The sequence below is a fragment of the Alligator mississippiensis genome, chromosome 1, assembly GCF_030867095.1.
Source record: "Alligator mississippiensis isolate rAllMis1 chromosome 1, rAllMis1, whole genome shotgun sequence".
NCBI classification, from domain to species: domain Eukaryota; kingdom Metazoa; phylum Chordata; order Crocodylia; family Alligatoridae; genus Alligator; species Alligator mississippiensis.
This window is the reverse complement of record NC_081824.1, coordinates 212603794-212631775: the sequence shown is the minus strand read 5'-3', so window position 1 is coordinate 212631775 and position 27982 is coordinate 212603794. Positions and strand designations below refer to the sequence as shown.

The following is a 27982-nucleotide window of genomic DNA, read 5'->3' as shown; positions in this document are numbered from 1 at the left end:
CTCCTACTCTCCTACTGAAATCAAGAGGCCAGTAGTTCCACCCACACAGCTCCCTTTTGCCTTTGTTAATTGTGAGTGTGTTGGGTGATAGTTCCATGTTCTTCCTGTACTCGCCTGCCACGACTTGGATTTAATAAAAAAAGGAAGATCAGTGAGTTGTTACCATCCGTGATCAATAAATAGCACCCAGATGTTGCATGCTCAAATTATAGGTTTATTTTTCAAAGTAGCAAAATACAGCGGCAACAGCCTTGCCAATTGCTTCATTGGTGAAGGCAACTGATTTGAAGGTAAGGAGAACCCTTGAGCTGACGCTTTTAAAGATACACTGTTGAACTAATCTTAACTGCTAATTGCCTTGTTAGCGGAACGCGGTCTCTGCATCTTTCATTCCCTGGTCATGGCTTGTGCCAGGAGTGCAGCTCCCACATAGATCCTATTGCTGTTTTCTAAATAAGCGCAGTCCCAGCAGGGTCAGAGACTTGTGTGTGTCTCCATTTCCCCGTGCATCATTCCAGAGATGCTGTTTTTTTAACTTGGCTCTCTGCCAAACTGGTTCCTGCCGCCTCAGTGTCCCTCTAGACTCACCACAGCCACATGACCTTTTTTAGCCAAGTCTGGCTGGGTCTGACCTGTTGTGTCTTCAGGAGATCCTGAGCTTCCGGCGTCCTCCCAAGTCACAGGTTAGACATCTTTTGCTTTGTTTGTCTCTCTAGGGTCTCGATTATCCCTGTGTTCCTCTTCTGGTGCCCGAAGGCACATGTCCTGCTGCTAGTTTTATCTCCAGTTTTCGCGGGCTAATCATCCAACCTCTTTCCAAGTGTGAAATCCTCTCCACCTGGCAGGGTGCATTCAGAGGTCACCCCTCCCAGAGCTAGCCCATGTAGGAGGGCTCCTGCTAGAGTCCCTGTTACATTAATACTAGATTTTTTTTTTAACGTGTAATTTCATGACTTGTAGGAATGAATGAAGCCAGGAGTAGGATACAAAACCTGTAATACAGTTACTGAATAGACTTAAACAGTTAAATCAATCAGGAAGGAGTAGAACCCTTTCTCACTGTGTTCACACAAGCATCCTATCTGTGAAGATTGTTTTAATACACCATATTTCATATTCCTTTCAACAGAAAGACATTGAACTTTAACTTTTGTAGAACTAGAGCAGAAAAAAAAATTCTCTAATGGTTAATGGCGTCTGACCTTTCTTTTAAAATTCAAGGGCAAAAACAAATCAGTTGAAACCATTTCCCTAAGAGAAGTGAAGAATTAACAGGGAACCACCAGGCACATAAAGGATACTTTTGCTTGAGAAAGACCAAATGCCTAGCACTACAGCAGGTATTTTCAGTGGGCCCTTTCTCTTCTTTCCTTGCTCTTCTGGCACAAAATCATGTCATTTAAATGCTGGAAAGAGGAGACTGAAAATATATCCCAAGGGCTTAAGAAAATTCTGTAAAAAATTTCCACACCCAAATTCCCAAACCCAAATTCTCTCTCTGACAGGGACCAACATTAGAAACTTCCAAAACTGCAAGAAGTAGTCAATTATGAAACAATTTACCCTTCTGGAAGTTTTTTCTAGGCAGCAGACTAAGGACCCAGGACTGTGCTCTGCTAGAAGCATGAAACACTGGTGGTACCCTCCCTCTTCCCAGTCTCCTTGCCCTGAGGAAACACTAGGGAGGAACAATCAGAGACTGGAATGGATAGGAATTGTCCCAGAAGCTGATCTCACAGGGGGGCAAGGAGAAAGGGATTTGGTGGTAGGGGTCTGCTACAGACCCCCACACCAAGGGGAAGAAATAGATGCGGGGCTCCTGAGGCAACTCTCGGAGACCATAAAAGCTAAAGAGGTGGTAGTCATGGGGGACCTAAACTACCCGGACATCTGCTGGGAGACGCAGACAGCAAGGTCCCATCGCTCACGCAGGTTTCTAACCTGCGTACAGGACCTCCACCTGACACAGGAGGTGCATGGTCCCACTAGGGGGAATGCCATACTGGATCTGGTATTGGCAACAGGGGATGACATGATAGGGGGCCTCCAGATCGGTAGCCATTTGGGAGACAGTGATCACCTAATAATAGAATTCAACATAAGACGTTGAGTGGGTAAGGTAACTAGTAGGGTGAAAGTGCTAGACTTTAGGAAAGCTGATCTCAATGCACTCAGGCGATTAGTCAAGGACGCACTGCAGAGTAGGAGTTTTGAAGGGATGGGAGCCCAAGAAGGGTGGCTGTGCCTTAAGGAAACGATCCTTCAGGCACAAAGCAAGACGATCCCCGAGCGAGGCAAAAAAGGGAAAGGGGCCAGGAGGCTTCCATGGCTGACCAGAGAAATCCAGGGCAGCCTAAGGGCCAAAAGGGGAGCAACATGAAAAGTGGAAACAGGGTGAGATCACTAAAGATGAATATACCTCCTCTGCTCGTGCTTGTAGGGAGGCAGTTAGGCAGGCCAAAGCTACCATGGAGCTGAGGATGGCAACCCAAGTAAAAGACAACAAGAAATTGTTTTTTAGATATATTGGGAGTAAAAGTAAGGCCCAGGGAGGAATAGCACCCCTGCTAAATGGGCAGAAACAATTGGTGACAGACAGGGGGGACAAGGCTGAACTCCTCAACGAGTTCTTTGCCTCAGTGTTCCTAAGTGAGGGGCACGACAAGTCTCTCACTGGGGTTATAGAGAGGCAGCAGCAAGGCGCCAGACTTCCATACGTAGATCCTGAGGTGGTGCAGAGTCACTTGGAAGAACTGGATGCCTTTAAGTCGGCAGGCCCGGATGAGCTCCATCCGAGGGTGCTGAAGGCACTGGCCGACATCATTGCAGAGCCACTGGCGGGAATATTCGAACGCTCGTGGCGCACGGGCCAAGTCCCAGAGGACTGGAAAAGGGCTAACGTGGTCCCCATTTTCAAAAAGGGGAGGAAGGAGGACCCGGGCAACTATAGGCCAGTCAGTCTCACCTCCATCCTTGGTAAAGTCTTTGAAAAAATTATCAAGGCTCACATTTGTGAGAGCCCGGCAGGGCAAATTATGCTGAGGGGAAATCAGCACGGGTTTGTGGCGGGCAGATCGTGCCTGACCAATCTAGTCTCTTTCTATGACCAGGTTACGAAACGCCTGGACACAGGAGGAGGGGTGGATGTCATATACTTAGACTTCAGGAAGGCCTTCGATACGGTATCCCACCCCATACTGGTGAACAAGTTAGGAGGCTGTGATGTGGATGACTACACAGTCCGGTGGGTGGCGAATTGGCTAGAGGGTCGCACCCAAAGAGTCGTGGTGGATGGGTCGGTCTCGACCTGGAAGGGTGTGGGCAGTGGGGTCCCGCAGGGCTCGGTCCTTGGACCGATACTCTTTAATGTCTTCATCAGCGACTTGGACGAGGGAGTCAAATGTACTCTGTCCAAGTTTGCAGATGACACAAAGCTATGGGGAGAAGTGGACACGTTGGAGGGCAGGGAACAACTACAAGCAGACCTGGACAGGTTGGACATATGGGCAGAAAACAACAGAATGCAGTTCAACAAGGAGAAATGCAAAGTGCTGCACCTAGGGAGGAAAAATGTCCAGCACACCTACAGCCTAGGGAATGACCTGCTGGGTGCCACAGAGGTGGAAAGGGATCTTGGAGTCCTAGTGGACTCCAAGATGAACATGAGCCGGCAGTGTGACGAAGCCATCAGAAAAGCCAATGGCACTTTATCGTGCATCAGCAGATGCATGACGAATAGGTCCAGGGAGGTGATACTTCCCCTCTATCGGGCGCTGGTCAGACCGCAGTTGGAGTACTGCGTGCAATTCTGGGCGCCACACTTCAAGAAGGATGCGGATAACCTGGAGAGGGTCCAGAGAAGAGCAACTCGTATGGTCAAGGGCCTGCAGACCAAGCCCTACGAGGAGAGACTAGAGAAACTGGACCTCTTCAGCCTCCGCAAGAGAAGGTTGAGAGGCGACCTTGTGGCTGCCTATAAGTTCATCACGGGGGCACAGAAGGGAATTGGTGAGTATTTATTCACCAAGGCGCCCCCGGGGGTTACAAGAAACAATGGCCACAAGCTAGCAGAGAGCAGATTTAGATTGGACATTAGGAAGAACTTCTTCACAGTTCGAGTGGCCAAGGTCTGGAACAGGCTCCCAAGGGAGGTGGTGCTCTCCCCTACCCTGGGAGTCTTCAAGAGGAGGTTAGATGAGTATCTAGCTGGGGTCATCTAGACCCAGCACTTTCCTGCTTATGCAGGGGGTCGGACTCGATGATCTATTGAGGTCCCTTCCGACCCTAACATCTATGAATCTATTAATCTATGAATAGTGTGCACTGACAATGACACAGAAGTACCTTTAGTTTTGACTAGACATTTTTTGTCTTGTGTGGCTGTTTGCTCCTGACCCTTCACCTCCTCCCCGTTCACACCAAGCTTTACTCACAGCTGCTCTTCATATTCTCTTCCTCTTCCATTCCCTTGCCCTTCTCCTCCACCCTTTCCTCCTTTGATATCCCTATGTGCTCATCCCAAAGCCACAATGGTTGCCTTCTGACAGACTGCCAAGCTATTTGTAAGAAAAACTCAAAACCATAGAAGCAGAATTTTTTAAGGTAAGAAGAAAGGTGCAGTAGCAAAGATGCGTGGCGAAGCTTGGACAGTACTTATGTGCATTATGCTTGGCTCAAAATTAGTAATAGCATACCACCTTCATGAGCTGTAAATTCACTCACAAATTTGTGCGGGCCGGGAGCAATCCGAGGCCCTTTTTTCATGCGGCGGGCTGTGACCAGCAGCCCAGACACGCCGGGTCGGGGAAGGCAGGCGGCACGGTAGAATTAGGCATGGACGCTTAATGGTTGTTTAAGATTAATTAAACCGTAGATGGTCGCGGTGCAGGCTGGAAAGCTTCCAGGAGTACTTCGCTTAAATCCTAGTTTAAGGACTCGGATAGAGCTCTGGATTCACTCACAATTCACTCACACGAAGTTTGCTAGGCTCCGTGGAACTTTGCTTGCAGGGAAGGGTACGTCGAGGGATCGTTCGGCGACAGGGAGAGGTGAGAGGCTGGTCAGACCCCTGTTGCCTTCTTGATATTCACACTGGGTCCAATAGGCTCCGCAGCGCTTAGAGATCTTCACGAGACGTGAAGTCTCCTCTTCCTGATGTTCGTGGAGTCCTCCAACTTGGGCGGAAACCACTCAAGCCTCTTATACGGCTAGCAAGCCAATCGCTAGCCGCCACGTAGGGATAATTTAGAACTAGCCAATAGTGGGGCACGAATCTAAATACAAATGGCGGGAACTTCTTGCAACCTGCATTTCTGTGCTGCAACGAAGAAATGCACCCTGCAAAGAAAGCTACAAACGGCGGGAAAATAATTTAGCAGTGCCGAAGCACACACAAACAAAAATCACACCCTTGGGTTGTGACAAAATTCAAAATGGAATTCAATAAAAATAACTAAAGGAGTTTGAAGAAAGGTATACATGGTGACATGCTTGACTTAATGTATTCTTCACTGCAGTGTTAGTAGCGTGCCATTGGACATTATAAAATGGATCTTAATTCCCATTTTATTAAAAGAATTATCCCAAGATAAATGTAGACAGGAAATTAACTTCATCTTTAGAACTCTCTCCCTCTCCAATTAATGGCTCTTGAAATAAGTTATGAACATAGTTAAGAAAGCTAAATTAAATAAAATATGGAGAGAAGTGAAACAGTGTTGCCATAACAAGCTCCTAAATTAAACTACAATTAAGGATGCTGCTAGAGTTCTCCGCTCTCTCAAACATACAAGTTCTTTACCATATTCAAAATTAATATTTAATTTGTTCACCGTCATTCAATTAACAAATCTTTATTAAAGTCATCCATCTTGGTACAACCGAGTTCAGGAGCCCATTTCAGACTGTGATTGATGGTTATGGCAGATTTTGTTTTGTTTCTATTGCAACCTGCCTCTGGACCCCAAATACCAATTAGGTCCCCATTACATTATGCATTATACAAATAATTAGTTTCTGCACCAGAGCTGATAACCTCTCATGTAAAAAATATGCAACAGATGGGTGGCAGAGAAGGGGGGGGGGGAAAGAGTAACAAAATGGAGGTTTGGGTCTAGATCCATCTGTGCTGCTGAGGAGATGGATTCAATTGGTACCAACTCAGAGCAGCTCCTGGAGGTCTGAATAGCCCCAATAAGAGGGAAGTGGATCATGCATAAGCCAGAATTTCAGATCTTAATGCTCAGTTTTTGACATTCACACCTGAATGTAACAGTATCTTTTATTGGACCCACAGCATGGTTAGGATAAAGTTAGAGGAGGCCTTGCATTTGAAAGCTTGTCTAACTTTATCTCAACCATGTATTTGGTCCAATGAAAGATACCACACCCCAAAAATCCTTGATATTAGTGTCATTTGAAATGGTTAGATATAGCTATCAAAACGGTGCTTAGTATGAGGACAATAGAACAACTTCCTAGCTTTCAACTTGTCAAATTTGGTATTTTTTATGGATGTCACCAGATTTAGCTTATAATATTATTCTTTTAAAATGCATTTTATAAAATACCAATTGCAAGGAAAACTCAGAAATGCTATCTTTGAATTTCTCTCAGACCAGGTATCCTAATGTGGCCATCATGAAAAATAGAAAATGAATTTCCCAACTCAGATGAAGCAATTATGACATAGTAGTTATTAATGTCAAAAAAATAATTTAAGAAATAAATTAACTCTCTTTGAAGATAAACTGCAACATGTTTGCAACAGCTGGCAAAAACCTGTCATGTTTCTCCTCTAGCGCTACCAGATCTGCTTTGGTTGAATTAAGGGCACTGTGCCCTTTTTTTTTTTAATTTCATTGATTACTTAACTGTACACTGCTTTTTGATAGAACAGTCTGCAGCAGACCTTAAGACCTGCACCCTTTTGTGCTGATACCAATCAAACCTAATACTTGCTTGAGCAACTTCCTCTGATATTGGCTGTCTAGCTGATATATCTGACATCACACAAGGTGCATAACAGGCACAGAACCCCATATGAACAGTGTGAAAGAACTCCATCCCAGCCCCCTCTCTTTTTTGGTGGTCTGTTCTCCCCTTCTTTCTTTCTCTGCCCACGTGTCTATCAACCCAGTTGCTAGGCAACCACCTGTTTGCCGAGGGGATCCCCTAGGGAGGGGGAAATTCCCTCTCCCTGTGGCCAGGCTATTGTTAAACTTCTTGCCTTTGACCTGAGAGGGCTGTCCTAAGAAAGCTGTCCGTCCTCAAGGTGAGGGATGATGTTACTCAAACTCACTAGTCAACATCATTGTTGCCAGCCCACAGCTGGCAATCTCAAGCAAAGGAGGGCGGGGGGGAGGACTGCCTGTGTGGAGTGCATGCATCTGTTGATTATACTGAGCTTTTCAATCTCCCTCTCCCTGCTTCTTCATACTGTATGCAGAAAAATGACAGGCACTGCATTCACTGCAAATCAGGTCATTTCTTACGCCACTCTCTGTCCCCTCTCAAACACTGACAGACTGCTGCCCTTGAGGCAAGCAAGCCAGCAGAGAGCTTATTAGCCCATCAGGAAAACAAAGTCTCTCTCATTAGTTCAAGCTCTTCTTAAACAGCTTTTTCTAAGGAAGGAACAGATGGACTGTACCAGGGAACCCTAACCCTATTATCAGAAAGCAGGCTGGTCCCTTTAAGACTAGAACTTTCCTGGCAGGGTAGGGGTTAACAGCTGAGTCAGGTAACTGGAAGGGGGCAGGCCAGAACTATAAAAACCCTGGGCTTGGCGGCAGTTGGAGGCAGTGGCCAAAGGGGAAGGAGGCTGTGCACGAGAGCTCCACACAGAGGCTTGGCTGCTGGTATGGCTGTTGTGAGAAGGGAACTCCTAATGACTCTCAGAGAAGCGGCGGCAGCACCACAAGGAGGAGCATCACAGACAGGGGGAAGCACAAGCATCAAGCCATGAAAAAATGTAGCTGGCATGCTGCCTCCTTTAATTTCTATTTTTTTGTGGTCATAGCCCATGGACTTACTGTTTATACATATATTTTTTGATTGATAGACCGGTGGTTTGTGGTTGGGGCTGTAGGGGAGGACGAGGCCTCATTAGTGGCTCGGAGTGCAGTGATAGAGGGCCAAAGGGCCTAATACATTAGTGGGTGCAGCCGTGCCATGCAGCAGAGCTGGCTGCAGGACTCTGAAGCCAGGTCCCAGTGGAGGGATCTTGGCTAGTATAAGAAAGGGCCAAGTCTGAGGAGACAGAAGACCCAATAACTTGGTGCCCAGGGGGCACAGGGTGAAAAGGGGCCAGAAGGCCTGGCTCCATAGTAAAAAAAAGAGGGCCACGGGCCCAGAGAGAAGTAAGGAGCTAGAGCCTCAGAATCAAACCCTACCTGGTGGGTTTAGACTAGTAGGCCTAGCTAGAGAAAGATGGGGGGTTAGGCCCGTGGTGGCTGAGAACCATAACACAGAAGTACAATAGGCAGTCTCCCGCTTGTAAGAACATCTCAGTAATATTTACATCAAGACGTGGCAGATGAGTGAAAGTGGGATAAGATGGAATTGAAACATTAAGGGACTTCAAGGGTGCCCCCTCATAGGCCGCAAAAAAAATGCCACTGGGGAGGCCAACCTGTTACAGGGACATTACCAGCTGACCTGCTGATTAGTTCCAAAAAGCCCTAAGTAGCCACGGTACTGTTTGCCTTTGTTCCAGTGAAATTGGAAACATGTATACAGACACCTCTCAGCATAAGCTAGCATAGGGGTGGCGTGGCCAGATGCTAGCTGAGGTCCATGCTACTGGGGTCCCTGTTGTGGGAGAGGGGGGATCCTTACTTGAGCAGTAAGTGAGGGGAGAGCGGGGCAAGGGGAAGCCAGGCAGATGCTGCTGTCTCCCTGCTGCAGTCCCCTACCTCCTTCTCAGCCAAATGGAGCTCCATCTAGGGAGGAGTGGGGTGTGGCCAGCCCTGTTCTCTGAAGTAGATAGCCCAGCCCAGCCTAGGGCTGAAAAGCATGCTGGGGGGAACTCTGATTTAACTTAAACCAGGAAGAGGTCTGGGAGAGAAGTTCCATAAAGCAGTTTGACCCAAATCAGTTAAGTCTGATACTGCGTTCAATCAGGTTTATCTTAAACCAGTTTTGGCCATTTTAAAACTAGCTTATGTGCACTGAACTTATGTTACAGGTTTAAACGAGTTTCTACTCATTTAAACTGGTTTGTGTAACTTCTGTCCCTAGTCATGGTTGTCACAGAGGCCATTAAGTCCCACTTGAGTGCTGAATATCAAAACTCACAATGGATGTTGATGTCTCCCAAGGCAATAAATCTGGGTGCTCTTAACAGTAACTCTGTAACCAGCTTGACTAGCTCAGTCAGAGAATCTGCTGTGCAGCAGAGTGGTTGGTATACCAACAGAACTGTACCTACACCAAGAGTTTTCCTTTAATTTTGGATAGGAAAATCAGAGACCTGGGAATATCAATAGACCCTCTCCTTGTTCAGATCAAAGAGCAGTAAGCAATGGTGGTGGTTGCATTCCATACTGCATCCATGAATGATGTGACACAGAATTCAGACTGGGAGCGAACTGCTCTGAAAACATCACTGAGCCTTACAAGTACACTGAAAACTGGGACTGATAGAAACATATTCAGAGTGGGTCTGCTGAAAGGAACTTACAGTTTCTTAGTCTCCTTATTCCATCATTCCATATGCAGGAAACAGAGAGACTCAGTCTGGGGAATGTTCAACTTCCAATTCACAAATATTGTACTGGAAGTGTAAAGTGCGCATGGCCTCAAACCAATACACCAGAGAGGCCCGTTGCTACAGGATTTCTCTCAGGAAGAAAGCAAACTAAGAATAAGACCAACCTATATAATCAGAGATTTCCTCTATTTGTTGCCTCTGCCCCACCCCTGCTTGCACAATAACAAGCTTACATGTTGTTTAATACTTCTTTGAGTCCTTCCACCTGTGCTGTTGAAAAAGACCTGTGATGAAATCTCTAGCTTATCTCCTGACAGAACTTGAAATATATGTATTATTTTTCAGATGTCTGTGTTCTCTTATAGAATTATAGAATGACCAGGGAAAAAATGTAGAAGTGACAACATATACAGGCAACCCTCACTTAGTGCTCTTAATTGGTTCCTAAAAATATGAGCATTAAGCGAAACAAAGTATTTGATGACCCAAGATGGTGACCACAAATGTTTTTAATGACCTAAGATGATGACCACAAGTGTTATAGCAAAACTCACTGAGCACTAAGCGAAACCAGGTATCAATTTAAAATGAGCGTTATAGCAAAACAGCGGTAAGCGGAGGTTGCCTGTACGCTGAAAGTTAAACATTTTATATCCATTACTAAATCTACTAATAGCCAAAATGAGCAGCCATCTAAGGCATTATTCACTACTCTTGTACTCTTTGATGGGTGGGGCTAGTTTATAAAAGACTGTCACAGAATTTCTTCTAAACTTCCCATGTGCTTTGTCATCCAAGACAGAACAAATATAGAATTCTGGGAAACTCATTTGCACAACTTACACACAAAAGTTTCTTTTCCAAATAAGAGACTACTTAGGCCCCTTTCAAATGTTACTTTTATCCTGGGATTAAAAAATGTTAATAACACAATAAATTGTAACATACCACATGTTTGAGGAATTTATGATGAGCTAAAATTGCAAAACAGCCACAAAGATGTTCAACAGTTAATATGGAACAACTTTGTGGCTTTTTTGTATCCTGCCTTAAAACTGAATATGTGGCATGTCCCAAACCCCAGGTCTATGCCCTGTCAAACGCCAACAATGGGCTGGTTATCAGGTATCCCAGGTATTTGGTGGCGGGGGGCAGCTCCGTGTCCCAAACTGGAACCCAGGGTTGTCCCTGCCTGATTCTACTGAGGAAGCCTGGGGTCCCAGACCCAAAGCTGCCACCTGCCAGATTCTGCAGTGGCAACCCCTGGTCCTGGACCCAGGGCTTCCCTCTGCCACAGTGCAGGGGAAGCCTGTGGGCTCCCTGCATTAAGGGGCATTTAAAACCTTCTGCTGCAACCAATATAGGGATGCAGCATGGGGCTTTGCATGTCCCTGCATGGAGGAGCCCATCAGCTCCACATGCTCAGGGACAATTAAAAGCCCACCATAGCAAGGGCAACTGGATTTAGGAAGCTCCTCATCCAGCTGCACAACCAGGCACTCACACAATTGGGATCTGTAGGATTTTACACCCAAACCGAAAAATCATGCACATTCTCTGTAGTAGAAAACATGATTTTTGGGTTTGGGCATAAAATTCCTCAGATCCCAATCACGTGATCATATCAGTGTCTGCAAGTAGCCTTACAAGTCTAGAGCTGAAATGGATATAGAACTCCCTTGTATAAGGTAGATTACTGTTTCATGAAATCTTATCTGGGCCAATCCTCCAATACCATTGTTTTTTTCTGGTACATTCAGCTTCATAGAGACATAAGAGCTAACTTTTTTCTTCCATGCCTCAAAGCCAGCCTGAAGAGCTACCTGTAAATTGATGCAAAGTGCCAGCTCTCACCTCCTCCACTGATAAGTTATATTTCCCCTGAAATCACAGTTAAAGATGTGTATGTTATGGTGGAGCACATTTTTAACTTTACATTTTTAACATTACTTAGCTAAAGTTCCTGGAGCCAGAAGGCTGCACTGTATAAAGTTGCCATCATTTATTATTTCAGGGAAAGTAACTGGCCATAATTAAGAATGAAGCCTTAGACCTTTAGGGAACTAGATATTGTTCCTGGATCCTTTAATGGGCAGGAACAACATAACACTGGCATCTGCACACAATAGCCTCCTTACCCTTTGTAACCAATATAATAATTACTTGAGACATTTTTCACTGCTGGAGGACAATGAGAGAGAGCATCCTTCCTATAGCTCTGGAGTGGAAAGACAGAGAGGTGTGAGATTTGAAAAACAATCTGATTTGCCATGCTGATTGCATTAAATTCCAAATACCAATTCTCACCAAGATACTTTTAAGAGTCTAAAAATCATTAGCCATATTGTCAGTATAACACATTATTTCTAGAACTAACCAAAAAGAAAGTGGAATAAAAGCTAACATTTGATAATGTAGTGAAACTGTTCTTTCAAGACAGAAATATTCAGAATGTGATACACCACTGCTATGACAGATCAAGAAATAGAAAAAGGTCTAAAGTCTTCTTAATTATTTTAATAAAAAATATAGAAGTCATAGTAAAAAGCTTCCTTTATCAATAAACTAGTCCAACTATTATTTAAGGCATCCCACTCTTGGTTTTCAAATCCTTCTACTACTGAAAAATAAAATCTAACCTCAAGTTTAATAGAAGAACTGATATCCTCATCTTAAGCAACTGGTACTTGCAAGTTTTTCTGTCTTAGAATAAAAATTTGTGTAAGGACATTCTGACATTATTTGCAAGATACAGTGTTGCTGGATAAAGTGAATGCAAAAGCTGCTTTCTTAGTAGCTACCCTTTTCTCTGTGCCTTTATTAGGTAGCTATGAATGTCATATTTCTTTAGCTGGCTATCAATAACAAGCATTTGACATTTCAATTATACATAGTCTTTCTTCTTTACCTTTTATTGGCCCAAGAGGGATTTTTAAGCTTATAATGTAGGGAGAAAAATCTTTCAGATGTGAAAGCAACATTCAAATTAAAACTTCATGACTGGTGCAAAACATTCAAAAAAGCTAGACGCACACTATTTCTGAAGGGTAGCTTTGAGTATTCAGATCACTGAGTTTAAGTGTTACATTTCTCAAGAACATATTTTTAGGTTTGTCATCCTTTTACACTTGATCTGTGATTACGATCACTGGCCTCTGTACTTTTTAAACAGGCATTTTTAGGAAATTCCGACTCACCCAACCAGGACTCTGGATAGGATAGGATAGGATAGGATAGGATAGGATAGGATGTCTGAAGTGCAGAAGTTCTTGCTGCAAGCAAAATATTTAGTCACATGACTGGCAGCAGTGCAAAGAAATTAACATAGATTTGGAATGTCAGTCCAGTCCTACCCACCTCTATGCTGAACTACTCAAGTACCGTGAACCACATAAGCACAATTCTCGGTATTATCTAATGGTGAGCAAAAGCACTTGAATTCCAGAAAGTTGCAAACATGGAGACCTTATAAATCTATAATAAAAAGCATCAGTTATTTCTATTGTATATTCCTCCAAAGATTAGAAGTCCTCCTTGGGTTTTCAGTTCAAAATGTACCATAAATGCTTATTTGCCCAGCCTAGAATCAAATGCAGCATTTCAGGTGTAACAGCACAGCTTGGAAGGAGGAAGGAATAGAGGCTGTGTACAGGGAGCTGGAGCATACAGACATTCTAGCCCACAGCTGAAGAGCTTCACAAGCAAACTCTCCAGCCACATGGTGCTAGAGGGCTGCTCCTTGGTGCTACTCCTCCTCCCCCTGCTTAGAAGAGTCCATCAATTGACAGCCTGTCCTCTCACCTGACTGGGAAGGGGGCAGGCTGTCAACTGGTAGTTGGCAGGTGCTGAAAAGCAGCAGTTTGCACAGCCAGCTGGGGAGGGTCCCAGCCCCAAGAGAATGCCCCCCTCCCCATCCCTGCCAATCAGCTGATGAGCACCAAGTCTGTGCAAAGCATGTCTACAGGATGAGCTTTCCATTTGCCATTCTGACTACTCTTCAAATGCTCTTCCTGGACTCGCCCAAAAGGTCAATAATTCCCTCCTGCCAATCCCACTTCAATATTTGCTTCTGCCCTGGTGACTACAAGACAGTGTCAAACAGCTGCTCAGATAAGCCAATGAAGGATAGCCATTTTACCCTTCTCTTCAGTCATTGCTATTGTCCTAGGATCCGAGCTCTTTTGAGCAGAGATTGTACCTTACTGGAAGATTTCAATATGGCCAGACTGGCCTGCCCATGTTCCCGCACCTTGTCTGCCTCCTCTTTTGCCTGCTATGACTTAAAGTTGCATATATGAAAGGGAGGCTGCCCAGGGGCTGGGGTGCCCTATTCCTTGGGGACTTTTACTTCTCTACCCTCACCCCATAGGCATACTCCTTCTTTAAGAGGATCTTAGTCACCTTAAGAGCTAGAATTGTAAATTCCAGCTGCCCCCATAGTCATGGCCATGCGTCACAGATGACTCATTTACCCTTTATAGGGGATTTCTCTGTCTCAAATAGACACTGGGTCTCTCAGGCCCCAAACCCTTGTCCAGGCTTGTTCTCAGACTCTGCCCTTTTTATCTGGCTAAGGCCCCTCAGCCCAGGTCCATGCCCCAGCCCACATCTCTGACCAAAGATGGTCTCACAAGCACAGAGTACCTCTGGCACCCTGCTCTGTGGCCTCCAGACCTCCCCTACACAACCTGGTCCTCCAGTCACAAACTTAAAAAAAGAAAAGAAAACCAACACACCAAGGGTTAACTATCTGGTTCTAGCTCAAACTCAACCCCTTCAGGACCATAACCACTGTCACCTTTGTATGGAGTGACCTTGATTCTCCCAGCCTCAGGGTACCTCCCTTCCCCTGTCAGCCAGCTCTACCTCCCAGCTCCTTCCCCTGCAACCTGCACACCTGGACTGCCTGTCCCAGCTCAGAGAGTGGGATCATATGTAGCCGAGCCCTGCCTCTTCGCTGACTGCCCCTGGAGATATGCCCAGTAGTTTCTACTCAGCCTAACGAGCTGTTCGGCTGTTCTTGCAGGTTCTTAGCAGGCCTCGGCCTCAAGGCTGGAGTTCTTGTTGGGGCTGGCTCTTGCAGCTGTCTGCCCTGTAGGTTATAAAACTCCTGCTTCCCACGCAGTTAAAAGGGTTGAGGTTCCTTGTTACACTAACCCAGGGCTGTCAAAGATGCAGCTTGCAAGCTAGTCTGGCCCATGAAGCCCTGTTACCCAGCCCCTGCTGCTGCCCCACAGTCTGAGTTGATCCATATGGCATGTGACCAAATGGCCCCATGAGCAGGGCCCAGGATGCACACCTTGCATGTCTCCCAATCTGAGATCTGCACTACATGTGGTGCCCTGCCATCCAGTCTTCAGCATGCTGCATGTGGCATCTGCTTCTACCAGGCCAAGACCTGCACTGTACACTGCGACCATGGCAGGTCCTGCACTGGCTGGAACAAGGTTCATGTGAAGTTTAGATCCCAGAGCAGCCAGGGTAGGTGCTGCATGTAGCGCAGATCCTGGAATGGGCACTGTGTGCCCTAGATCCACCATGGGGGAGGGGTCTGTGAGCCCAATCCAACTCATGGGACATCCTTGTGCCACTCATCCAGTCTTCTGGGCCAGAGGAGTTTGAGATCCCTGGGCTAACCCACTGCAACCTCCAACAAAAAGCAAAACACTATAATTAAGCTTCAGTATCAGCACTTCTGCCTTGTGTTTTCCTGAGGAGTTCTAATACATGCATCTGCTGTAAAAGTACAGTAAATTATACACATTTCTAAAGTATATTACTTAAAAGACACCTATTGTCACAAACGTTGTGGTTTGGATTTTGCTAATTATTAAGAATACCTAATCCTTAAATAAGAACTCTGATGCAGATAAAGGGTTTTCAAAAACCCAACAGTGAACACTTGGGAGAAGGGGTATTTAAAAAACATTGTCTTATAAAGACAGCATGTACTAGAGTGAGTACTGGTTAATATTTACCCCATACTAAAAGCAACTTAGGGGAAACAGCTCTTTCAGCCAAAGGAAAGATAGTGTTAATGATTAATGATTTTACGTATATATTGAGAGGAAGGGAAAGGCATTGGTGAAGAAATAAAGAGCTGTGAAAAAAGTCGTTTGAAAAAAATGCAGGTCTTGGTGTGGAGAATAGTAGACCATACTTAGCTCTAATGTTTAGCAGCTCCACCATAAGCTATTAAACAACAGAATAAATAGCTAGCTAGCATTTTGGAAGACCACTAGCCACTTGGCTTCAAGGCTCACCAGTGACCGTGACAGTACCTCAGCAAAACAGCCACGTGACATTTTTCAGATTACAGAATGGACCCCAGAGTTGACAAGAAAACATTTTTCAAATGTTTTTGCCGATTTACTTTCATACACATGATAAAGAAAAAAGGGAAAAAACATCTATACACATCATCCTGTGAAATGAATGTGGAAATTGCTCTTGATTGTAGGAAAGAAAAAAGCAGAGCTCCTGGTATGTTTCTAATTATGCCAGCCATGAAAATGATTCACAAGGTATTTGTGGATGGGTCACATAAAAGATTTCAAGGTGAAGGAACTCAAGCTTTTCTTCCTCTTTCTCTTTGCAACTCCATAGATATTAGCTAAATGGCTTTATTTTTCACAAGGCACAATGCAACTAGTAGATGGGAAAAGCAAAGTTCAAAGCAAGCTTGAAGTAGATGTTTTTATTTTAGAAATGTTTTATCCAAAAAATACCTTATATTCTCTTACAAACTTTATCAAGCCTTCCTAAAAATAATTTTCCCTTAGAGTTCTCACACATTTGTTCTCAACAGTATGCCTTTAAAAAGTTACATTCATTGAAACCATTCTAATGTGGAATATGAACATCTCAATAATTCTTGCATACAAAATGAGCAAAACAAAACACTTATAAAAGCTATTCTTTTTTTTTTCTTCTTTATAATTGATTATTTACAAGCAATGACTCCATCTAGATGCTGAAAATTCTTATTCTATTAAACTAAGACCCCTTGATGCAGCACTGTTACATGGTATAATTCCATTACAATGCATCATTATCTGCTTTTCTGAAGTTTCATTCTGACAAGCCCCTAAAATTGTGAATTCTTATGCCTGGGCCACTGTATAGGGAGGCACAGAAAATATTACAGGGTTACTAAAAGCATCTTCTTGATAGATTTTAAATAGCCTCTGTACAATAAATTATAAATATCTAAAGAGAGCAGTGCCAGGACAAGCTGTTTAGTTTTAACTGTCTTATCAAACACTGATTGTCTTTCCAAGAATTTGATCTTCTGTATCACCATGGACTGTGCCAACAAGGGCAGAGGAAAGTAAATACTGCTAATAGTTAGGACAGTAATAGTCCTAGATATCATCTGAGCAGGCAGATCTACACAGCGGTCGCCTGTGACAGTCTAAGCCCTCCTCTACAAGTTACATTTATCCCATAATTAATAAATTAATTGTGGCATAAATGATGAGGGTGTTACACGTACAGCCAATTACAGTGCCATAAAATGGCAAAAGTCATAAAATTGTTGCACATATGACGCACAACAATTCTATGGTGGTTTGTATGATGACTTAAATTGTATGTGTGGCCAGGCCAACAATCAGCTGACTGCACTGGGGCTGGTTCCAGACACCGGTTCAGTTCCCAGCCTGAGCAAACAATCAGCTAATTGTCAGCCCCCTGTTGGTGCAAAGGGAGCTCAGGAACATAATTCTGGGCTCCCCCTGCACTGGCACATAGGGCACAATTGAGATCTGATCCCTGATCCCAAAATCACACCTCCTGCCATGCTTGTGTGGTATGGCAGGAAGCATGATTGTTGGAATGGAGGGCTTCTCCATAATGCCAATGGCTGCTGCCTCCTCCTCTGATGTACTTTCACTAGTGAACGCTATTTAGCAACTTCCTGCATATGAGGTTATACCTATAAATGTGTTATTTTAGCTGCATAACTTGAGTCCTCGTGAAATTTTTAGGCTTCTGTTTTTTAAAACACAGGCTATAGTATTTGACTTAATCACCTCCAGCTGCCAAGAATGATGCACAATGCAAAGTGTGTGACAATAGCCTGTGTGTTGCATAAAGTTAAAATTGTATTCAGTATTTCAAATGGATTTCATCTTGATAAGCTTTCAAGTAACTTTTTCCTAACAAGGCAGCCCAGTTTCAAAATAGGACAGTTACTGTTTGCACTATTTACAAGGAAAACACCTATTTTTTAGATTAGCACACGAAAAAATTGAGACAGTAAAATCTATCATGTTATATTGCTAACGAAAGAATGTTTAAGAAAGTGATTTTGTGGTGGTAGAATTCTTCCCATAAGTTTTATATGAATTTTATATTCAATTTCCTGTAAAGCCTGGTAATGAGATCTTTATAATACTATGAAGAAACTGACCAAGTAGACTTCTGTGACTAGATTTGTTCTTGGCTGGGAGAAGAGGACATGAGTCGAGTTTCACATACCAATAAGATCTTTTTTTCTGCCCAAACTGATGGTTTAAGTAGCATTCTTTCAACGTAGGTTTTGCACCCGATTAATCCAAAGACTGAAGAAAGGCACTACAAGCTAGTAACCTTCATAAATGATAAATATGGAGTCTTTCTCCACCAATAGCCCCTGTAAACAAAGACTGATGTTCCATAACTTCTGCCTTATGGAAAGAAAGTCATGACGAAATAGGCCTCACCAGCCCTCTAAGTTAGTCTGCTAAAGAAAAGCACTGTGCCAACAGAATGTCACCATCTGACTCTTTGCCTGAGGTTCTAGTACCTATTCCACAAGAATCCAGAACAGAAAAGTCCTCTATTTCACCCCAGCACAAAAAGTGCCGGGAGGCTAGGGCCAGGAGGGGGAATGGGGTGGGCAGGGCAGCCACGGGGGCTTCTCTCGGAGCTCCCCACACCGGGACAGAGGCAGGCACGGCTGGAGGATCCGCGAGAGAACCTGCAGCTCCCCGGCTGTGCCTGCCTCTCCCTGACCGATCCAAATCTCTGAAACAGCGCCAAAATAGCGTCAAAACTCCGAAACAGATTCGGCCGAATTGAAACAGAACGGTGATCCGAAACACCAAAACGAATCGCTGTCCTCTGAAACAGCCAAATCCAAAACTGAAACTAAACATAGCCATTTTGCACAGCCTTACTGGACATCATTATATTTAAGTCAGTATTAAACATACTCTACATGCCTTGTAGCTGAACTCGCTGTTCTACTTGTTTACAAGAGCAAACCTGACAATACCAGCTGTACCTACTGCTACATATTTGAAAACTTTCTAACAAGCTGACATTTTCAAAGGAGATAAAGAAGGATACATTTACTTATGCAATGCCCTGAGACAAGGCTGAGTGTCTTGCTGAATTCTCTATCAAAGATCCCAGTAAACATAAAAGTCCCCTTTCATTCATGTAACTTATACAGAGCACTGTTACAAAGCTGAACCACAAAAACATGACTGCTAGAAATCTCAGTGCATTAGTTAACCAAGAACTATATAGTAAGAAACAGGAAGGGACAAACCTGTAGTAAATAATGCTAGGTACATGTTTAATTAGACAGCAGTGCCTATGCTGCATTGTATACAGGCTTGCTGGGAGCCAGTTAACTCCCTTGATCATAGACATGGCCCGGCAGAATAATGGTGTACATAGAAACCATGTTATTATGAATGCATAGAGCCTTGGGGCACATCTTTCATATGGCTTCTGTTCACAGGTATGGGGGCCTAGACCTTCGTTCTTGAAACTTCATGAACCTGGAAGGTCTTTGGAGTCTACCAACGTATGATTTAAATAAATACTGATTTTCCTCTCAGTTCCTGCCAAACAATTTTTTATTAGTTTATTATATCAGAAATACCTAGACATTGTATAAAAGGCATACATTATTTCAAATAATGATTGTAAAAAGGAAGCAACTGATCCATTTTTGTGCCCTTCAGAATTTCTTGCAAATATGTTTTCAAAATTAAATTAATTTTGTTTTCAAATAGCTTCTTCATGTGTAAGTGCCGAGTTCTGTCACAAAAAGTTTTTTGATCCATGAATACATGGAAAGAATGTTTTAAAAAAGATTCAAATTACAGAGCAAAGTGGTCTGCATTTTCCAGTAAAGCAACAGACATCCCTGTTCAGTGAAGTTCAGAATACCTAGGTTAATTCATGCCTCAGATAAGCTCTAAAAATAGTTTGCCCTTCAAGAGCTTTGACCAAAACAAATTAGCCATTATAATAAGCATCATTCTCTCATTATCCTCAAGATGTTATGTCTACCAAATATATTAGAAACAAAAATAGAAATTTCATCCCTTTCATGACAAGAAATACAGGCTTGAACATCAGTTTTGTTTTCTAGAATGGAGTAGTCTCTCCTATATATCTTTAAAAATTAAAGACCAAGTGTGGCTTTAGATCAAGTCTGTCTTTAAGTGCAGAATACATTACAACCAATGGACTGAGGAGAATAATTTGACAAATTCAGCATCATTTTACATTTGTGAAATGTCAGTGGCTTGCTTACACTTCCCTCAAATGCATGCATAACAAATCAATCAAGTTTAAAAAAAAACAATTCTGGTGAACAAAAAAGCTTCGGCTTTCTGGACCACAACCCTCACTTCAGAACGAGAGACATGATCGGGTGGAATGGGCTTCACCTCTGCCCCAGAGGTAAGCGTGTGTTCTCTTCCAGGTTGGCTGATCTCCTCCGGTGGGCTTTAAACTAGGCACATCGGGGGAAGGGGATGAAGAGGACCAAGGGAGCCACAGAACACCGAACCAAGAGACACCTACAAGAATAGCCCAGCCAAGTCAGGGGACGAGCACAACAAATACCCAGGTAAGAGACAGGGGCCCGGACAGTCCGGGGATTGGGGTGGAGACGCATACACCCTCAGGAGGCCTTAAATACCTCTACACTAATGTTCGCAGTATGGGGAACAAGCAAGAGGAACTTGTTCTCCTGCTAGCTAACAAACCCAGGCATAGTGGGGCTCACTGAAACTTGGTGGGATCCAACGCACGACTGGGTGGTAAACATCAAGGGCTATAGGCTGTATAGGCGGGACAGAACAGGGAGGAAAGGTTGGGGGGTGTCTATGTCAAAGAGCAATACACCTCCTCAGCAAACAGCACTGGGTCTGAGGTAGAGAAGACGGAGGTACTCTGGATCAGAATACAAGGGGGTCGGGAGAAAGGGACCTAACGGTGGGGGTCTACTACAGGCCACCTAACCAGGGGGAAGAGCTGGACCGAGAATTCTCAGGTCAGCTCACAGAGGCAGTTAAGTCAAGGGACACGGTCATCACGGGTGACCTAAACTATCTGGACATCTGCTGGGAAGAGCAGTCAGCCAGGTCTGACCTCTCACGTAAGTTCCTAGCCGAGTTACAGGACCTCCACCTAACCCAGGAGGTGCACAGTTCCACCAGGGGAAATGGCTTGCTGGACCTGGTCCTGGCCACAAGCAACAACCTGGTGAGGGGATTGTGGGTGCTTGACAACCTGGGCAATAGTGACCATCGCCTACTGGAATTTACCATCCAGCTCAGGGTGTCAAAGGCCTGCAGCAAGGCAGCAACCCTGGACTTCAGGAGGGTGGATTTCAATGAGGTAAGATTAGTCAGGGAGGCACTGAGGTCCCGGAGGGGAGGGGAGTTGGGAGTCCAAGAAGAGTGGTCGTTCCTTACGGAGATGATCCTCCAAGCCCAAAGCGTGACAATCCCCTCGCGGATCAAAGGGGACAAGAGGGCTCAAAAGCCCCATGGCTCACCAGAAGCATCCATGACGCCTAAAAGCCAAAAAGGAGGCGTACACCCAATGGAAGGGAGGGGCCATCACCAAGGAAGATTATATCTCCTTGGCTCGAGATTATAGGGGGCTATTAGGAAAGCTAAGGCAGAGATGGAACTGGGACCAGTGACCCAGATCAAAGATAACAAGAAGTCCTTTTCTAAATACATAGGGGGTAAAAAGAAGGTGCCAAATAACATGGGCCCTCTGCAGGACATGCTTGGTAATCTGGTGGTAGCACCAGATGAGAAAGCTAATCTCTTTAATAGATTCTTTTCTTCCATTTTTCTGAGCAGGGACAGGGACATCCCCCCCCACTGGGATTACGGACAGACCCAGGGGAGGCGCAGCCAGGCCCAGGGTCAGTGAGGACCTAGTCAGGGAACTTCTGGAGGGACTAGATGTCTTCAAATAAGCAGGTCCTGATGATCTCCATCCCAGAGTGCTTAGGGAACTGGCAGAGGTCATTGCAGGACCCCGGCACAGCTTTATGAGCACTCGTGGTGCTGTGGTGAGGTGCCTGACAACTGGAAAAGGGCCAATGTGGTCCCCATTTTCAAAAAAGGAAGGAAAGAGGACCCAGGAAACTATAGGCCCGTTAGTCTTACCTCGGTCCTGGGGAAGCTCTTTGAGAAAATTATCCAGGAGCACATCTGCAAGGGGCCAGCTGGGGAGTTTATGCTTAGGGGCAATTAACATGGGTTCATTAGAGGCAGGTCCTGTCAGAACAACCTGGTGGCCTTCTATGGCCAGGTCACAAAAGCCTTGGATGCAGGTGTTGCGGTGGACGTAGTCTTCCTGGACTTTAGGAAGGCCTTTGACACTGTCTCTCACTCCATCCTCATTAAAAAATTAGGCGTCTGTGGTATCGACGCTGACACAGTCAGATGGGTCGCAAATTGGCTGGAGGGCCGCACCCAGGGAGTGGTGGTGGATGGGTCATTTTCGACCTGGAGAGATGTGGGCAGTGGGGTTCCCCAGGGCTTGGTCCTCGGGCGCTCACTGTTCAATATCTTCATCAGCAATTTGGACGAGCAAGTGAAAAGCACCTTGTTCAAGTTTGCAGATGACACTAAGTTGTGGGGAGAAGTGAGCACGCTAGAAGAGAGGGACAGGCTACAACTAGATCTCGACAGGTTACAGAGGTGGGTGGATGAGAATAGGAAGGGTTTCAATACGGACAAGTGCAAGGTGTTGCACCTGGGGAGGAAGAACCAGCAGCATACCTACAGGCTGGGGAACTCCCTTCTCGTCAGCACAGAGGCAGAGAAGGATATTGGAGTCACTATTGATTCCAAGATGAACATGGGCTGCCAATGTGGGGACACGGTCAGGAAGGCTAACCGCACCTTGTCATGCATCCATAGATGCATCACGAGCAGGTCCAAGGAGGTGATCCTCCCCCTCTATGCGACATTGGTCAGGCCGCAGTTGGAGTACTGTGTCCAGTTCTGGGCACCACATTTCAGGAGGGATGTGGCCAGCATTGAGAGGGTCCAGAGGAGGGCCACTCGCACGATTAGGGGGCAGCAGGGCAGGCCCTATGAGGAGAGGCTATGGGACCTGAACCTGTTCAGCCTCCACAAGAAAAGGCTGAGAGGGGATCTGGTGGTTGACTATAAACTTGCCAAGAGGGACCAGCAGGCAATGGGAGAGTCCCTGTTCCCCTGAGCACTACTGTGGATAACAAGGAACAACAGCCATAAGTTGACTGAGAGGAGATTCAGGCTAGATATCAGGAGGCACTACTTCACTGTCAGGGTGGCTAGGAGCTGGAACCAACTTCCAAGGGAGGTGGTGCTTGCCCCTACCCTGGGGGGTCTTCAAAAGGAGGCTAGACAGACACCTAGCTGGGGTCATTTGACCCCAGCATCCTTTCCTGCCCACAGCAGAGGGTCAGACTAAACGATCTGCTTAGGTCCCTTCTGACCCTACCAACTATGAAACAAGCTATAGAACAAGCAACTGTTTACAGGTATTCAGTTTCCATAATGGGTACAATCACAATTAGTTTTGTGTGGATACCTGTGAAAAATGTAACGCTCAATGAGACTTTTCATGAAAATACTGAGTCCAAAATCCATTTTTCACTAAACATCACTTAATGTTCACTTAAAATTCTGTTTCCAAAAATACTTCTTCCAGTAAACTCAAGTACTAGAATATTCATGAAAGTCAACCTAAAAATGGTAAAAGTCATATCCAGATGTTATCTGAGCAAAGATCCACAGAAACATTTGATATATTTATCCAGCTTATATTATTATTATATATTCATCACTAATCACCTGATTTAAGAACATAAATTCTTCCTTAAAACAATTGATGGAACATAGGGCTATTAATATCCCTATTTTACAAAGAGGATATGGAAACCAAGACTGATTAAATAACTTGCCCAGGATCACACAACATGTCTGGGGCAAAGCTGGAAATCAACCCAGATTTGTAAATTCCCAATACTCTATATACATCCTCTCTGCTATGGTATTTTAAGGATCTCATATCTGCTACACAAAGATCAAAAAGAAGGTAACTTGACCTTACCTCCTTTAAATATAAGCATTATTAAATCAGTATTTAAAATACAGTTATTGTCTACACTCAGAGTTTAGCCATCTACCTTCTCCATTCTTTTACAAGAGAAATAGTTTCTTCAAAACTCCCCACTCCCAAGTGTGTGCATGCCGTTTTCAAACTGTCTTCTCCTATGAACCACAAGAAAGAGCTCTGTGGACCAAAGCATGATAAGCACTAGTCCAGGGATTGGCAACGTTTTTGAGCAGAGTGCCAAAAACACCCACAACTTCAACTTGTAACATGTTGGCATTCCTGGGGCAGATGGCGGGGGAACCACAAACGGCCTGATGCTTGTTGTGGCCATGTAGCCCCGGCCCCTTCCCTGCCATCCACCCAAAGGCATGCATGCCAAGCAAAACGTCTTTGAGTGCCACGCTCTGTCTTTGAATTACCCACCCATGCACTAGTCTTCGAGTTGCCTACCCCTGCACTATAGTGTATAGTGATGTCAAATTCATTTGGCTCCATGGGCCAGACATGTAGGATGGGGCTGGTCTTGTGGGCCAGACTGGACCAACAGACCACCTCCCCCAGTGCAAGATCCATGTTTGCAGCGCCTGTACATGGGGCTGGTCTGGCACATACCGCATGTGGATCAACTCTGGACCTTGGGGTACCACCAGGGGCTAGATGGTGGGGCTTTGAGGGCTAGAACTAACCTATGAGTTGCACCTTTGACAGCCCTGGTGTATAACAACATTTAAAATAATTTATATTATGAACTCAAGCTCACTCCTGCACCCACTCCAATCCACTTTTTTTGTGTGTGTGTGTTTTTTGGGTTTTTTTGGGGGGTGGGGGGAGTTGCTCAAGGCTGTGCTAAAATCGTCTCTTCCTAGCCATATTCAGGATTTCTATTCTGTTCTTGTTCTCTTTGGTCTTTTTGCATCCTTCGACACAGCTGATTGCTCTCTCTGGCCTATATCCTGTACTCCTTTGGGTTTTGTGACCCTGGCTTTGCTGGAGCCCTCTGTTTTCTCTTCCCACCAGCAGTTCTTTAAGAGACTCCCTTCACTGATCTCCTGACTTACATTTCAACATTCTCAGATTCTATTTCTTTTACACTCTAAGGGAAAGAAACTTCATTTTGTTTCATAGTAGCTAGGGTCAGGAGGGACCTGAACAGATCATCTAGCCTGACCCCCTGCCACAGGCAGGAATGAATGCTGGGTTCACAAGACCCCAGACAGGTGATCGCCCAACCTCCTCTTGAATTTGCCCAAGGTAGGGGCGAGGACCACTTCCCTGGGAAGTTGGTTCCAGATTTTGGCCACCCTAACTGTAAAATACTGTCTTCTGGTCTCTAACCTAAACCTATTCTCCATCAGCTTATTACCATTGTTCCTGGTCACCCCAGGAACAATGGTATTTGATGTTGATCTCCCTCAACATCAACTATTTGATGTTGATCTCCCCTGATGAGCTTGTAGGCAGCCACCAGGTCCCCCCTCAGCCTCCTCTTGCTGAGGCTGAACAAGTTCAGGTCCTTCAGTCTCTCCTCGTACGGCCTGTCCTGCTGCCCTCTCACCAAGCGGATGGCCCTCCTCTGCACCCTCTCCAGGCTGGCCACATCCCTTTTGAAGTGCAGTGCCCAGTACTGGACGCAGTACTCCAACTGCAGCCTGACCAAAGTCTCATAGAGGGGGAGTATCATCTCTCTGGACCAGCCTGAGATGCACGACAAGGTATGGCTGGCCTTGCTGGCTGCGGTCTGGCATTGGTGGCTCATGATCATCTTGGAGTTTTGCTTACTGTCGGACAATGATCTCAATGCTAAAGACACAAAAATCTACCCTTCAAAACTTGTTTTCTCTTTTTCCTCAGTTCTGAAAAACATTTCATCTTCAACTTCTCAGAACCTCAGGTTTAATGCAAAGTGATAAGCTATTACAACTAATCATCCTCTAGATCCCCAACGATCATATACAAGCTTTCTAAAATCTCCCTTGTGATGCCAATAAAGCTTGTCAGCATTCTCAATTCCCAGACTGCCTTCCAAAAGGTCTTCCTCTCTGACCACTTATTGCTCTCACTTTCAATCTATCCAATTAAGTAGACAACAAAGTTATGTTTCTTACCAAATGTAAGCGCATAACTCCCCTGTATGAACTGCTCCATCTGCTTTCCCTTTTGCTCTTATAGAATTAAACTTAAAGTCCTTACCTCCAAGACTCTGCAACACATGGCTCAGCCTATACTTTAACACTGGAAGTCTGGAGACTCAGGTGAAAGAATCCTGCATTACTCATTTAATGAACACTCCTTTTTTTCCCACCTCACGGAGTATGTAAGAATTAACATTAATAAATATTACCAACTGTAAATTCCAAACCATAATGGGATGTCTCATGACTTTCTATCCAACTGACTAAGTCTTCTTTTCATCATGACATTCTGAAAATACGTACTCACCCAAACTACAGGGCTATGGTTTTGTAGATGTATCACCTTTAACTTCTCCCCAGGAATTAGGGGCTACCTACTTTGCCTAACCTCAAAATCTGCTTTGAACATCTATCAGAACACTATATCGTCAGAAGCAAAGCACCTAAGTAGCAAGTGCCTTAAGGCCGTAATCTACAATTATGACAGAAAGCAATGTTACACCTCCATCCCATGTTGCCCCATGAGTGAAGGACAAATAGTCAGTAAAGATAACAAATCTCATAAAAGGCCTTCATTGAGTTGCAATGAAAACTGACAGATGTCTCAATGTAAAATTAAGTTATTTGTGTAGGAGTTAAGTGCTGAAAAGGAGGAAGATTAAGAGCTAAGGAAATGCTAGAACTTGCTAGTAATTCTCCCCTGCAAAGAAAAAGATACACAGAGCTGTTTTGTTTTGTTTTACAAAGTTAAATACTACCTGTGGAGTAACAAACTGTGTACGTATTTACTGACTCTTGTAAAGAATTCAGTATTTAATTAGTTCTGAGGCAAGGCTTCAAAATAAAATTTTAAGTCTAAAATATTATCAGTTTTGTTCCAAATCCACACCAAATTGCAGCTTCCCTAAACAAGAGTCTTACGAGTCCTGATTGCCTTTTCCTTTAGACCAATATGACTACAACCTGGATACCTGACACATGGAAGATATCGAATTTTAGCTGATTTTTAAAAAATGAAATCTTCATGTTTTCCCAAGCAGGAAGCAACTGTGACCACCTGAAACCTGAGATCCTGCTCCTGTCTTTGTTTCAAGGCAATATGCATCATCACAGATCCTCACAGGAGGTGAGAGGCTTCATACCAGCTATGAACTGACTGCCCAGAGGAGTTTTCCATCTATTGACTCCTCTGTGAAATCCTATGAAATATGAACTTTCATTTCTACCCAGGAGAACTTTTACTATCTCTTCTCCAATGCCTGATGAAGGGCATTTGTGCCCAAAAGCTTGCAATTAAAGACATTCTTTTGGAAAAATCTTGTTGGTTAAATAAAAGATATCATCTCTGCTATGAGTCCTGATTGCTTTTTCCTCTAGACCAATACAACTACAACCTGGATACCTAAACAACAGTTAGCATTTCAATTAATGCTTCAACTTTTTATATTTTAAATAATTACTGTACCGGTGAATTAATATTGATAAAAATTGAGGGCCTACTTCGAAATAACTATTAATTTCAATTGAACAAACAATAAAAGCAAATGCTTTTAAGTCCAACTATAGGTTTAAATCTGACATAACTGAATATTTCACAAAGCTTAACTGTTGGTTGGCTGTCTGACACCAGCCACTCTGATACTCATAACAATTTTATTCATAAAATTATTGTCTCCTCTTTGTGCAACTACATCAAATCACTCACCTAAATTTTCCCAGTCTCACACTTTTGAGCACCCACTCCCTGGGAAGCTAAAATATATCAGGAATACAGAGT

The 27982-nt window shown here is 44.3% G+C and overlaps 1 protein-coding gene and 1 long non-coding RNA gene across 2 annotated transcripts in view; one reads left to right on the top strand and one right to left on the bottom strand.

The window, feature by feature from the left end:
• COMMD1 (copper metabolism domain containing 1) overlaps positions 1–27982 on the bottom strand; it is a 179892-nt gene that overhangs the window by 58911 nt on the left and 92999 nt on the right. The gene's annotated exons all lie outside the window — the stretch shown is intronic.
• Positions 620–27439, top strand: LOC132246532 (uncharacterized). The gene is made up of 3 exons (XR_009457872.1): positions 620–683; positions 20421–20567; positions 27246–27439. It is a non-coding gene; the product is annotated as an uncharacterized LOC132246532 (long non-coding RNA).